At 41.1% G+C, this 13,191-nt stretch overlaps 1 long non-coding RNA gene and 1 pseudogene across 1 annotated transcript; one reads left to right on the top strand and one right to left on the bottom strand.

Moving 5' to 3' along the window:
- Positions 1-1,023: 1,023 nt before the first annotated feature.
- On the bottom strand, positions 1,024-7,379 carry LOC119272218 (annotated as a pseudogene).
- On the top strand, positions 4,644-6,515 carry LOC119272219. Its single transcript, XR_005134713.1, has 4 exons — positions 4,644-5,140; positions 5,339-5,451; positions 5,536-5,627; positions 6,314-6,515. It is a non-coding gene; the product is annotated as an uncharacterized LOC119272219 (long non-coding RNA).
- Positions 7,380-13,191: the final 5,812 nt, after the last annotated feature.

The following is a 13,191-nucleotide window of genomic DNA, read 5'->3' as shown; positions in this document are numbered from 1 at the left end:
CCTCTAGGGCATATTTCCAACAGGAAGCCCAACTCGCTGTTAGACTATATACCTAGCAATCAACAGTACTTTGCTTAGAATCAAAGCATCTCCGAGGAACAATACGGATTTTAAAGGGAAAGTACGAGGTTTGAAGTGGGAAGTCAAAACTTTCATCATTTTCCATTGAAACTTACATATGCTGAAAATTCGCCATTGTAAATTCCATGTAATACATTAGGACATTTTTTGGGTTAATTTAATTTTTATGAAATTTAATTGATTTGTAGTGATCTAATGGATATAATTCAAATTTGAACTACATGTACATTAACAAATGCGCAAAAACTTGTACAAAAATCATATTTAAGTGCTTGGGTATATATTAAGGTCATATGCAATAATTTTTTGGGAAAACAACAGGTTAATTCGATATGCGGCGCACCTTGAGGCTTACTTAAGTTTCTAAGCAACCTACATCATAATTTTTTAAAATTCTAATCACATACTATACATTTTATATAATGACACCATGCAAAGTTTCTTAGTTTTCAGACTTTATTTATGTTTTTTGTAAATTCAAAAACCACTTACCTAAAAGGTTTTGTATGAATTTTCCCATCTACATGTTTGAAATTTCCAAACATTTTTTTCATACAACCTAAATATATCCTACCTTCAATATGATTTTTCTACCAATGTTTGGATTTTTTTAATGAACTTGCAGTTCATATATGAATTATATCTAGTTGAATAGATAGATAATCATGAAATGCCTAAAATATAGAAAATGAACCCTAAAAAGTTCAATTTCATATACAATACCATAAAACCTAAAACCCAGAAATACCCTAGAAAGACAAGAAAAATACCTAAAATTTGTCTTTTTAGACATATTTTAGAGTGTAGATTCACTCATTTTGCTCCGTATATGTAGTCATTTGTTGAAATCTTAAAAAAAACAAATATTTAAGAACAGAGGGAGTAGCATCGATCGAGACATAACGAAGTCTCAATCGACTGAGACTTAGAAACTGTTCTCTCGTATGCAACGCAAGTTGCGCATGCTCATTCTAACTTGATTTTGGAGGACCCACACATATGCATATATTAATTCACCTCCTTAGCCTTGGCATGCCTTATGCAGAAAGACTTGACCCTCTCCAGGCCATCCTCGAGAAGGGATTGATCAACTGCAAACGTAATACGGAGCCAATCCTTCATTCCTAGTCCACTCCCTGTAGTGCAAGAGCATGCGTTAATTTTCAGTTACAGAATACTACCGTTCACTAGTAATTGAACCAGCCGATAGCCAGATACCCCACCCCGTGAATTGTAGCAAGAATATTTTTAGACTGTGCAAGGAAGAGGTTTGTTCCTCCCAGTTAATTTGATTACAATATAGTCATGGGCTATGTAAACGATCGATGTCAAAACACGTTAAGTTACAAATACCAAAACTGATAATAGTACAATGTAGTAACATGGTTGATAAGTTCAATGCATGATTGATTATATATGTACCTGGACAAATGACCACGGATTCCTCTCGGGCAACCTTGGTGCAGAAGTCTACATCATCGTCGATGCCATCTAAGCAGGACAGGTCCAGCTTAACCATGACGACCATGGACCCCTCTGGTTTGTGAGGACAGGTGGTGCAGTCGATGTCGTTGAGTTTCTGGTAGCATATCTCCGCAGCCTCTCTCATCACGTTCATGGCGTTCTCGAAGAAAGCTTCATCCGTGTTGGCGATGATTTGGGGTATAGCTCCCTGGTCAAGTTATTTTCACGGCACTGAGAGAAAAACTACCAGCGCTGCCGCTAATACTACACACGAACATTTGCTTGGCACTAACCTGAACAAATGTTACGGGGTCTACTGAGATGCCACAGTAGCTTATTATCGACTGAATAACCTGTTACAAAAAGGGAAGAAATTAGGTTCTCTGTCAGATGGCATGCATGACCAGATTGAATTCGCCACTTGAAAGTTGTGGTACGTAACTGTCGTTGAAATGAGTGTATCTACGCACTGAAACACGTCTGGATACACTCATTTCGACGATAATTAATTCCGGACGGAGGTTATACTTACTTCCTCCGGTTCTTTTTAGTTCGCATATAAGATTTGACTAAAGTCAAGCCTCGTAAAGTTTGACCAACTTTATAGAAAAAAGTGCCAACATTCACAACCTGAAATCAATATCACTAGATGTGTCATGACTTAAAGTTTCATATTATATAACTTTAGCATGGCAGATGTTGATTTTTTTTATATAAATACGGTCAAACTTTGTAAAGTTTGTCTTCAAAGAATTCTAATATGCAGAGTAAAAAGGACCGGAGGGAATACCTTCTTATCCCTGAGGGCTCCCTTTGGATCGGATGCCGCGACCCAGCCAAGTCGCCAACCAGGCACCATCCACCGCTTGGAGATGCCTCCCAAGGTCACCACTGGAGCTGTCTCCCCAAACATACCCATGGGCTAAAATATATAATAGAACACCTGCACCCAGGCCCTCACTATCTAGCCATCTACTCTGCGCTTCGCGATTCGTGCAAACACATTTCTCTTTTTTGTTTCTCTCGCATAAAACATGTTTTGAAGTTCAAACCTTTGCAGCGTGGCAAAGCTTTCTATCTAGAATCTAGGATAAATCTTTCAGATTTTTTGGTCAAAAATAAATATACAAAAAATGTTTTTTTTAGATTTAAAAATCATTTTTTGTATATTTGTTTTTGACAAAAAATCTGAAAGATTTATCCTAGATTTTAGATAGAAAGCTTTGCCACGCTGCAAAGGTTTGAACTTCAAAACATGTTTTATGCGAAAGAAATAAAAAGAAAAAATTTCAGATAAAAAGTTAGTTGTGTTGCACAGATTTTAAAGCAATATTGGACAGCTAAGATAACAGGGCCCGGGTGCAGATGTTCTAAAAATCCACGTCCCACCCATGGGCACGAACGGCTTGCTCCCAAAGCCGCAATGGCCGTACACTTCGTCACTGATTACCAGGACTCCAAGCTTCCTTGCGGTCTCTGCAATCTGTTTGATTACCCTATCACCGATCACCAATCATCGTACGAGTAGTAGCGCCAATGTTTCTCTACTACTATTAAAAGAGCAAACTATAATTTTTCTACCGTCACCCAAACAATTGTACACAGGACAATTAGAACCCTCAGATCTGATCTGTTTAGTCAAATCTAACAGTCCATAATAATTCGGTGGTCTGCCAGCGAATCGAATGGTTCAGATTCGATGTTCTGCCGCGACAGACGATTCGTCCCGCACGTCTGACCCGTAATTTACGAAAATCTAGATACTCCATCTTCTCCTAATAACCGGGAAACCCCATCTCCTTCCATCGTGCGCGGCCGCATCTTCCTTTCCCTCCTCCTCACGCCGCCCATCCCGCGGTCGCTTCACCAGGTTGCGGCGCCACCCCGCCCGAGAGCCGCCCCGCAGGCTGCTTCACCAACGCCCGCCGCCGTTTCAACGAGCTACGGCGCCGCCCGCCCATCCCCGCGTGTGCGGCGGCTGCGCGATCCAGCAAGCGATGGCGGCGGCGGCGACGCGTCGAGGTCTACGGTAGCTCGGAACTGCAGCATTACAAAATCAAAGCCGGCGTATAATGTGCAGGGTGTGCCCTAGAGGAGACGTTGGTGCACAGGTTCTGCAGATGCACCCATTCGATGCTTTTGCCGCTGCTCCTCTTGCTGTACCACCACAGGAAATTGATTCGGTTTGTTTACTTAAGGGATGGATGCTACAGGGTCATGCCGGTATGAATGAAAGGACTTAATCTTCCGCGGTTTTTATGAGCTATGGATAGCGAGGAATAATGTGAAAGATACCCTGAAGTTGCAGGACCCCATGATCATCAGGGATAGAGTGCTTCGGTTATCTGAAGAGTGGAGGGGTTTCAAGGAGCCCAGCGGCAAGATCGTCGGTGCAGAACTGGAACCCAACAGAGGAGGGCTGGGTGAAGGCTAATGCCGACGCTCAACTTTGGAGGCGGAGGGGCAGTCCTCAGGTACCAACATGGTGCTTTCCTCGCTGGACGGCTGTGCACAAGATCAATAACAGGGACAATGATCTCTCGGCTTATGGGCACTTGTTATACAAGAAATCAAGACTCTTCTGAACGCTAGGGGTGAGTTTAAGGTCCTTTGGGTGTGATGTTCTGCAAATAATGTTGCACACGTTTTAGTCACGGAAGGTTGCTTGAACAATTTATGCAAGACTTGATTCTGGACTTCTGGGTACCACCTGAATGCATCGATCGGTGGTGGCCTCGGATGGTGTCGTGAGTTAAATAAGTGCAATCTGTATTCCCCTAAGTAAAGTAGTAAACACCCGACCCAGATTTCTTGCATGGAAAATTCAAAGCCTGTCATGTGTATCTCTAATGCAGGAATAGGAGTTAATGGCACAAGAGAAGAATTGATCAACATGCCCTAAGCCTGATACCTCCATGCAAGCTGTCAAATGTTTTATCGTGAAACTGCAAATTTATTAAAAAAATGCGGCGACAAATTAGGTGGTAGAGATTGTCAACAAATAATATTGTATACGGTCCTTTCCTCACGATATAGCAAACTAGCGATCTATTATGCCTTTTCTTCACGATATAGCAAACTATTATTGGAAGGTCTGCCTGCCCTTAAACCATGTGTACATGATCTTCCTTTGAAATCTGCTTCAGTTTGTCTTCCAGGTCCTCTGAATTTTTTTTCACATATGTTTTTCTGGCAAAGTGCAGCTGGGAGTGGTGCATAGAACGTTCAGTTTTTCCAAGTTATGGTAAGTAACTTACTTGGCTGCTACACATGTGGACCACGACTTGCATCCCTTTTATGATGCTCACTAAACAGGTGCCATTAACTCTACATTGGTCTGTTTCTTCTTCTCAAATGCCAAGATAATGTTCAGGGCTACATGCAAGTACAAGTGTGGAATGACAGGTACCCCTATCTTGCGGTAACAAAAAGGAGTACATGCTTTTCTTGATTTGGTTTCCTTTCCCGTGTGCAGTGTCAATTTGTTATTCGTTCAGGGTGACAAGAAAATGAAGATCCTATAACTGAAATTGGATCTTCAGTCCTACACAACACATCCTTGTTAGCGGAATAAATGGCCACAACTTCATTGCATGTGAGTGTAATTAAATCTCATGTTTCATGCTCTGACTTACGTACAAATTTTATGTTAAACATGACTAAATTCTTTTTGGTTGTACTTAATATCATTGTATAACATTTTCAGTTATCGTACATCCAAGCATACATGTGCATATAGGTCGAATATTCCTGTTCATTTTGGTTTAATATTAATTAATATGCTTTTCACTAGATATAAAAGGCGGTGGGTGGTGGATTGGCAAGGTGTTCGGTCAGTTGACCCAGGGTCTGCGGCGAGTTGGTGCCTCTCGACTACAGGAACGTTACCAAGGCAATCGATAGTAGGTAGGTAAATTGCTAAGATAACATAAGATGAATTGCAAAATTAATGTTGTTCTTCTGTTTATATTTTCTGACTAAAAGTAGCAGTTTCAGGAGTATTAAGATTTCAACAAAAATTTATAAAGAGCTCTAAGGGGGCAGAGGAAAAAACACCTGACAGTGCAAAGTGCACTTCCACGGTAAGGTGACACAAGACTACTCATGAAACGCCTCCATCAGGATGCCAAAATATATGCATATGAACTCCCGAACATTGCATGCCAGGGAGCTTTCTTCTATTCAGGACTTAAGACACTTGATCGTTTGTTCTAAGCTCATTAGTAGGTTATTTTTGTTCTGGATAATTTACAAACACAATACATGTTCGTCCAAGAAAATACTTATTTCAAATCTACAACAATTTCCTCATGTAATGCCACTTGATTTTTCTTTTCTTGCACGACTAGGCTGATAAGATGCTCATCAAAGCTGATAACATGCTCATGAAAGACATAGGAATGTAGCGCCACTCCAAGCTTTAGAAGGTCCACACACTAGCACGATAAACCTGGACTGTTTTCTTATTGTACTTTAACGTAACCTCACTTTGTTCTGGTTATGATGTTTAATGTTTTTTCCTTCCCTTGTAGTTGTTCCAATGGAATGTAGATAGTACGATCGATACTTCAATGTCACATGGTGGAAGCAAAGCCAGTTGGCAAGAATTGGTTCTTATTAAGCTCACTTAATGTACCCTGTTTAGTAGACTTTATTTTGCATTTATCTTGATTGTGTCTTCAAATTTGAAACCTCATTTCATTTAACTAATGACAGAAGAAAGTGATGTGTGCTAGCCATGTACTTAATGGTCGCTTGTTCTTTGCAGAGGAAATGAGCAGTGTAACACAAATAGGAGGTGGACTGCTAGGAGCTGTCAATGGCCCTGTGGTGGATGGAGCGGGAGACGCAAGGTTGAGCATGCATGGCGAAGTTGTAGCTGATGGGTTGACCGGCAATCCGGCGCTAGGGAGAAGAAGAAAAGAAAGGAAGGAGTTGCGTGTGGACAAAGTTTTTTGAGTAAAAAAGTGAAAAAAGAGAGATGAGAGAAAGTAAAAAAGAGGACGCGAGGGCTCGCGACCGGGGGTGCGTGGCTCACGACGTAATTGGTAGATTAGAAGTGTTTTCCATCTTCCTATGTAGTTTGTGGTAATAGACGTGCGTCGCACGTGCACACTTACTAGTAAGGTAGAAACTACCTTGGCCAAGTGGTCATGCGAGTAGACGCTCCCACAGGGGTTACTGGGATTAAGACCATGGCGACGGTCCTCTCGTCGGCGACAGCCACTAGTCCATCGAGGTCGACCTCCCACCCCTTCTCCGGCACAAGGTCGAAGTGCCGGAACTCGAGGCCGCACAAGGCCGCGCGCGCCTCGTACGTTGGGTACCCCGGCCGCGGCAGCAGCACGTTGGCGCCAGGCGAGGCCAGCACGGCCATCATGATCTCGATCGCGTGGTTGCAGCCGGCCGTGAGGACGACGTCGCCTGCGGCGAGCTCGTAGGGGAGCTCGCGGGACAGGTACGCGGCGACGGCGCTGCAGCAGTACATATATATGCGTTTACTTGCTGCCCCATATGAGACTTCGACTGACTGAAACAGAGAAGGCTACAGCGGCGCACCTGCGCGCGTCGGCCACGCCGGCGGCAGGGGAGTAGCGGCTGTGCTTGCCTGACAGAACGGCGGCGGCGACGGCTTCCGCGGCAGCGGCCGCCGTGCGAAAGCACGCGAACGCCGAGGGGTCGCCGTGGCCAAACGGCGCGACGGGCCGCGGGTCGCTCGTGTCCAGGCAGTCATACACGCGGCGCACGAGGGAGCGGATGCTCTGCCTGCTAGCCGCCTCCAGCGCCGGGTTTGCCGCCCCAAAGCGCCATTCCGCCAAGCCGCTCGTCTCCATGGTTGCCGGAGGACGGGCGAGCTGTGCGTCGGGCGGTGCCTCTCATGCGTGTGCGTTTTTACCTAGGGAAAGCGAGGTCGTCGGCTCCCTTGTTTCTCACGGCGGGACTGTCTTATGACATCGAATGTTTTGTCAACTACACGTAGGAGGCACACGACTCGTTCTAACCTCCTTTTTTTGCGAATGGACCCGTTCTAACCTCTTAATCTTTTATTTCGATGGACTTAAATTCGTTTGTTTGGATGCTCATGGAACCTCAATGAGGTTTCAATAGCAAATCATGTTTGTATGGCAAGTTCTAACCTCTTAATCTTTTTTATGGACTTAAATTCGTTTGTTTGGATGCTCATGGAACCTCAATGAGGTTTCTGTCTTGGAGAGCGGCGATTTGGTGTCCGGGCTCAGATGAGACCGAGCATGAACAGTAGTGATTTCAAAGGGGAAAAAGTGTAATTTATTTTTAAAAAATTGATGCAAAATGCTCCTGTGTGTGATCTTCGTGTGAAATTTTGTGAAGTTTGGACATTCGAGGAGCTCGTGGCAAAAAAGACAAATTTCGGATGTCTTAGAAACTTTTGAAAATCGCAAAGTTCACGTCTGATTTTTTCTTTTTTGCCACGAGCTTCTCGAATGGCCAAACTTCACAAAATTTGCACGGAGTTCACGACAGGAGCATCTTGCACCACTAAAAAAAATGAATTTTTTTGAAATTCTTTTCCTTTTTAAATCACGGTACTATTCACCGGGCTCATCTGAGCCCAGGCTCTGGGTTGAATTATCGAGTGTTTTGTTTTTTTTCTTTTCTTTTTTTCTTCTCTTCTATATTTTTTCATATGCTAAATCATGAATATTTATTAAACCTCATGAATATTTAAAAAGGGTGTGGCTAGGTAAACTTGTGAATATTAAAACTCATGAATATTTTTTCACACTCTAAATCGACTGTGATTTAACCAAGTCTCGGTTAAGTGACATATAGTATATAAGAACAAAAAAGGAAAATTGAAAAGAAAAAATCTGTACAAATATCCATGCAAAATCAAAGGAATATAGCATCAACTGAGACATAACGTAATGTCAGTCAACTGAGACTTAACAAAACTAATTTAAAAATACTATGAACTTTTTCTAGAATTCACTAATATTTTTTAAATTCCATAAATATTTTAAAATGCATGAATATTTTTAAGTATGTGAACATTTTTAAATTTAGAAAACCTCAAAATTCATGAACACCACAAATACTTTATATTTTGTTTTGTACTTCACGTTTTTCTAATCCAAGATTTTTAAAATACTATAACTTCTTTTGATTGAATAAACTTGTTCAAATAAAAAAATATGGTGGTTATTTTTTGAGCTAGCAATGGAGCAAGCGGAAAATAACTAAACCAGCGAGCGAGAGGTTCATGACCCGGCCCATATGAGTGCTATAACAACAATCTAACGGTTTAAACATGGAATAAGAGCTCCCAAGGGACTCACACAGCCACTACCGACTGACACCAAAGTCGAAACGTGTGTCAGAGCTAATTCTGGCAGATCCATCAGTAGAGTATCCCGTTGTGGCGATTAGGTTAAAGAGAAAATATGAGACGTATTTACTCAGGTGTAGGCCCTCCTTACGAGATAAAACCCTACCCCTGCTCGTGTATATTACAATTGTAATGTACAAAGCATAGGTATGCAAAAATATTATAATGTGTTGTATCAATTGTCTTATATAAGATATTGGGGCCCCTATACACAACCTAGTCGGTTATATCGATGGCGAGAAGTCCTCCATGGCTCTGGCTTTCCTTGTCTTGAACAACAAGTCAGGGTCTTGCTTCCGCAGGGCCCATGGGTCGGCATGATGGCCTAGGGCGGAACCAACCCAGGGTGCCTCGGGCCAGCCTAATTAGGCTGGCAACTGACAAGGTGGGGCACCAGTAGGCCGTAACACCGTTAACGTGTAAGGACTCAACAAGCATGCACCTAATAACTCCACTCTCTTCTCAAAACAAATATCATCTCCAACAGCAACCCAACACGATATAGTAAAGAAAAAAGATCATCATAACATAATTAAAACCCAAGCAAGCATAAAAAAATCAAAAGAAACAACCAACCACATTAACTTGCTAAATAAAAAAGAATTAATCCCATGAGTGAAAGAATAGTGCGGCAAAGCACATGTTAGCCTCTAGTATCCTCTATAACACTAAGCTCCCTAAATTTAAAGAGCCCACATTCAATTGAGGTCTCCAATTAGAATTAGGTAATCCGATTTCGACCGGGTCAACATTTTCTCAAAGCTCTCTCATTCAATTCTTTTATACTATACACTATGCTTCCTAATTTTCCAGGCCTCAAAATTAATTGAGGTATTCAATTTAGAATTGGGCCAACGGATTTTGACCAGGTCAACACTTTCTCAAACTCTCACATACAATTCTTTTAATTCACTATGTTCCCTATTTTTAAAGCTCTTTCATTCAATTGAGGTATTCAATTTTGGATTTGGTTTATGATTTTCACCGGACAATGATTTTTCAAATCAATTAGCAGCAACCAGCCTATAAAAACATATCAATCCCGCGCACCCTCCCATCACCTGGAAAAACGAAGCGCCACCATGTGATATTCTAGCACTAATATAGTAGTACATGCGACCACTGACACCGAAATTTCCCCACATAAATATAGGTTGGTTAGCGGATAACTCAGAATCACACCACGAAAGACCCACCAAATCACCGCATTATAATAGAAAAACACACTCTATAATCTCCACCACCCGCCAAACTAAATATTCCATATGTTCCAAAATATAAGGGGCACTCCCTCCATTTCCTTATACAAGGCCACTTCATTTTTTTGTGTCAAACTTTGACTTATAATTTTGGTCAACAAAATATGGATTATACATGCTAGAAAATATATCATCAAAAAGTTCTTTGAAATGTGCATCCAATGATCTTTTTTGCATATAACTCACTTTTTGTTGATAAAACTAATGGTCAAAGATAGACAGAAAAGTATGAAGTGGCCTTGTATAGGGAGTGGAGGGAGTATTAGTTTTGTAGAAAGTCAAATTTCTTCAACTTTGACCAAGTCTAGAGCAAAAAATATCAACATCCACAATATTAAACAAAAAGTATGGAAATTCATTTCATGATGAATTCAAAAATACCAACTTGATATTATGGATTTTATATATTTCTCTTCAAATTTTATTGGAACTTAAAAGATTTGACTTTTAAAAAAAGTAATCTCCACCACCCGCCAAACTATATATTCCATCAGTTCCAAAATATAAGGGGTATTAGTTTTGTAGAAAGTCCAATTTCTTCAACTTTGACCAAGTTTAGAGCAAACATATCAACATCCACAATATTAAACAAAAAAGTGTGGAAATTCATTTCATGATGAATTTAAAAATATCAATTTGATATTATGTATTTCTATTTATTTTTGTACAAATTTTATTGAACATAAAAGGTTTGATTTTTTTAAAAAGTAATACACAATATATTTTGAAATAGAGTGATTTTTTTTGAAGAAACCCAGCAACACCAATGGTGCAACAAAACACGCTCAACCCTTCTAGTGAGATACTAAGCTCCCTAGATTTGAAGCGCCCTGGTGCTTCGAAGGATATGGTGTCATTATGGACCTTGCCTATAAGGGTGCGTGTCAATGGTTGACAACGTTGACAGCAACACACACATGCATAGTGGACCAGTCAGTTTTAAGAATATATTATCTAGTTTGTTTCATTTTGTACTCCTTATTTTCTACTAATTATTTTTAGAATGACCTTCCCCAATCTTTCAAAGGTTAAGAATCAAATAAGAAGTCAATCTGAGGAACCCCGAAGAGAAAATAGGAAAGATTAACCGACTTTAATAGTTTCCTGTTGCTTTCTTTCAGTATGTTTTTTTAGTTTTTTCTTCTTGTTTTATTTATTCACCATTTATTTCATGGATATCCTAGATTTAAGCCTCTCGTGCGTAAGGGCTATGGAGGTCACTATGGGCCCCGCTTGTAAGGTTGTGTGTCGCTGGTTAAGAGTAACACACACCTAACCATAATGGGTCGACCAGTTTTCTTGGTTTTGAGAAGGTATTGTCTGGTTTTTTCTTTTTATTTTTTGTGTATTTCTACTGTTTTTAGTTATTCTTTTGTTTCCCCCATTTTCCTTTTCTCTGTTCCTGTTAGTTTAATCTTTTTTCCTCTTTCATATTTTCATTTTTTCATATTTTAATTCATGAACATTTAAGAACATGAATATTTGTAAAAATCCACAAGCATGGTTTAAATTCATGATCATTTTGTATTTTTTAAATTTCAAACATTTCATAAAAAATGCAAACATTGTTTGAACTTCACATATATTTTTAAAATTCATGATTTTTTAATTTACAAAAATCATATTTTAAAATTTTCAAAAATAAAATCATGAACATATTTATATTTAACAAAACAAATAAAAAGTATTGTAGCCATTTTTTATAAGCTTGAAGTGGAGTTAGCTGGGGAAAGCTAAGTGAGCGAGCGGAGTCGGGAACACAGTTCAACAAGCGAGAACTTCATTGGTCGGCTCATTTGAGAGTTGTAGCAATAATTCCATGTTTTTTGCGTGGACTAAGAGTTTTCAAGGAACTCACACAAACCACCACTGGTTAACACCGATGCCGAAACAAGTAACGACACCACCGCCATGCACCAAGCAACTACACTCTCCTATGAGAATAGATACAATCTCCAACAGTAGCCCCACATGGTATACAGATGAAAAAACACCACCAGAACATAATTAAAACTCAAAGCCAACATAGATAAAATCAAAACCAAACAATCCATTGCAAACCTACTAGAGAAAAAAAATCGCATGGGTGAAGAATGGCGCGGTGAAGCGCTTGTTAACCTCTAGTAAGATACTATGATCCCATGAAATACTGCTTTCTGGTGAGTTTGGGGTTTGGAGGGCGTTGATGGGCCCATTTGCAAGTCAGTGTTAACCGCGGACGGTGTTTGGGACTACTTCTTAGTATTTTTGACCTCTACATCATCTCATCTTTCTCCATCTCTCAATCCTCCTCCCTGTCGCACCCTTCCTTCTCCTGACCATGTACCTATACCTATTCTCTCCTCTGGCTGATCTTCTCATCCCCAGTTGGCTCCTATCTTGTTGCTCTCCTCTGGGAGAAGTGGATAAAGATTGACTCATGCTATCACAACATCGACGAGCCCCAAGAAGTACCACCTCCCTAGTTGTCCCCGAGAAGCATCCATCTTTGGCAGTGATGAGGTCCGACGGAAGAGGTCAGCGCACAAGCGGCTATATTAAGCTAGGTGGGTGGAGGATAGTGTTGGGTTTCGTAGTAATTTCAAAAAATTTCCTACGCACACGCAAGATCATGGTGATGCATAGCAACGAGAGGGGAGAGTGTGATCTACGTACCCTTGTAGATCGACAACGGAAGCGTTAGCACAACGTGGTTGATGTAGTCGTACGTCTTCACGGCCCGACCGATCAAGCACCGAAACTACGGCACCTCCGAGTTCTAGCACACGTTCAGCTCGATGACGATCACCGGACTCGATCCAGCAAAGTGTCGGGGAAGAGTTCCGTCAGCACGACGGCGTGGTGATGATCTTGATGTACTACCGTCGCAGGGCTTCGCCTAAGCACCACTACAATATTATCGAGGACTATGGTGGAAGGGGGCACCGCACACGGCTAAGAGTATGATCACGTGGATCAACTTGTGTTTCTAGGGGTGCCCCCTGCCTCCGTATATAAAGGATCAAAGGGGGGGGGGTG

The sequence above is a fragment of the Triticum dicoccoides genome, chromosome 3A (genome assembly GCF_002162155.2).
Source record: "Triticum dicoccoides isolate Atlit2015 ecotype Zavitan chromosome 3A, WEW_v2.0, whole genome shotgun sequence".
In the NCBI taxonomy this organism is placed as follows: Eukaryota; Viridiplantae; Streptophyta; class Magnoliopsida; order Poales; family Poaceae; genus Triticum; species Triticum dicoccoides.
The sequence above is the reverse complement of the archived record's forward strand: the minus strand, read 5'-3'. Positions and strand labels throughout refer to the sequence as shown.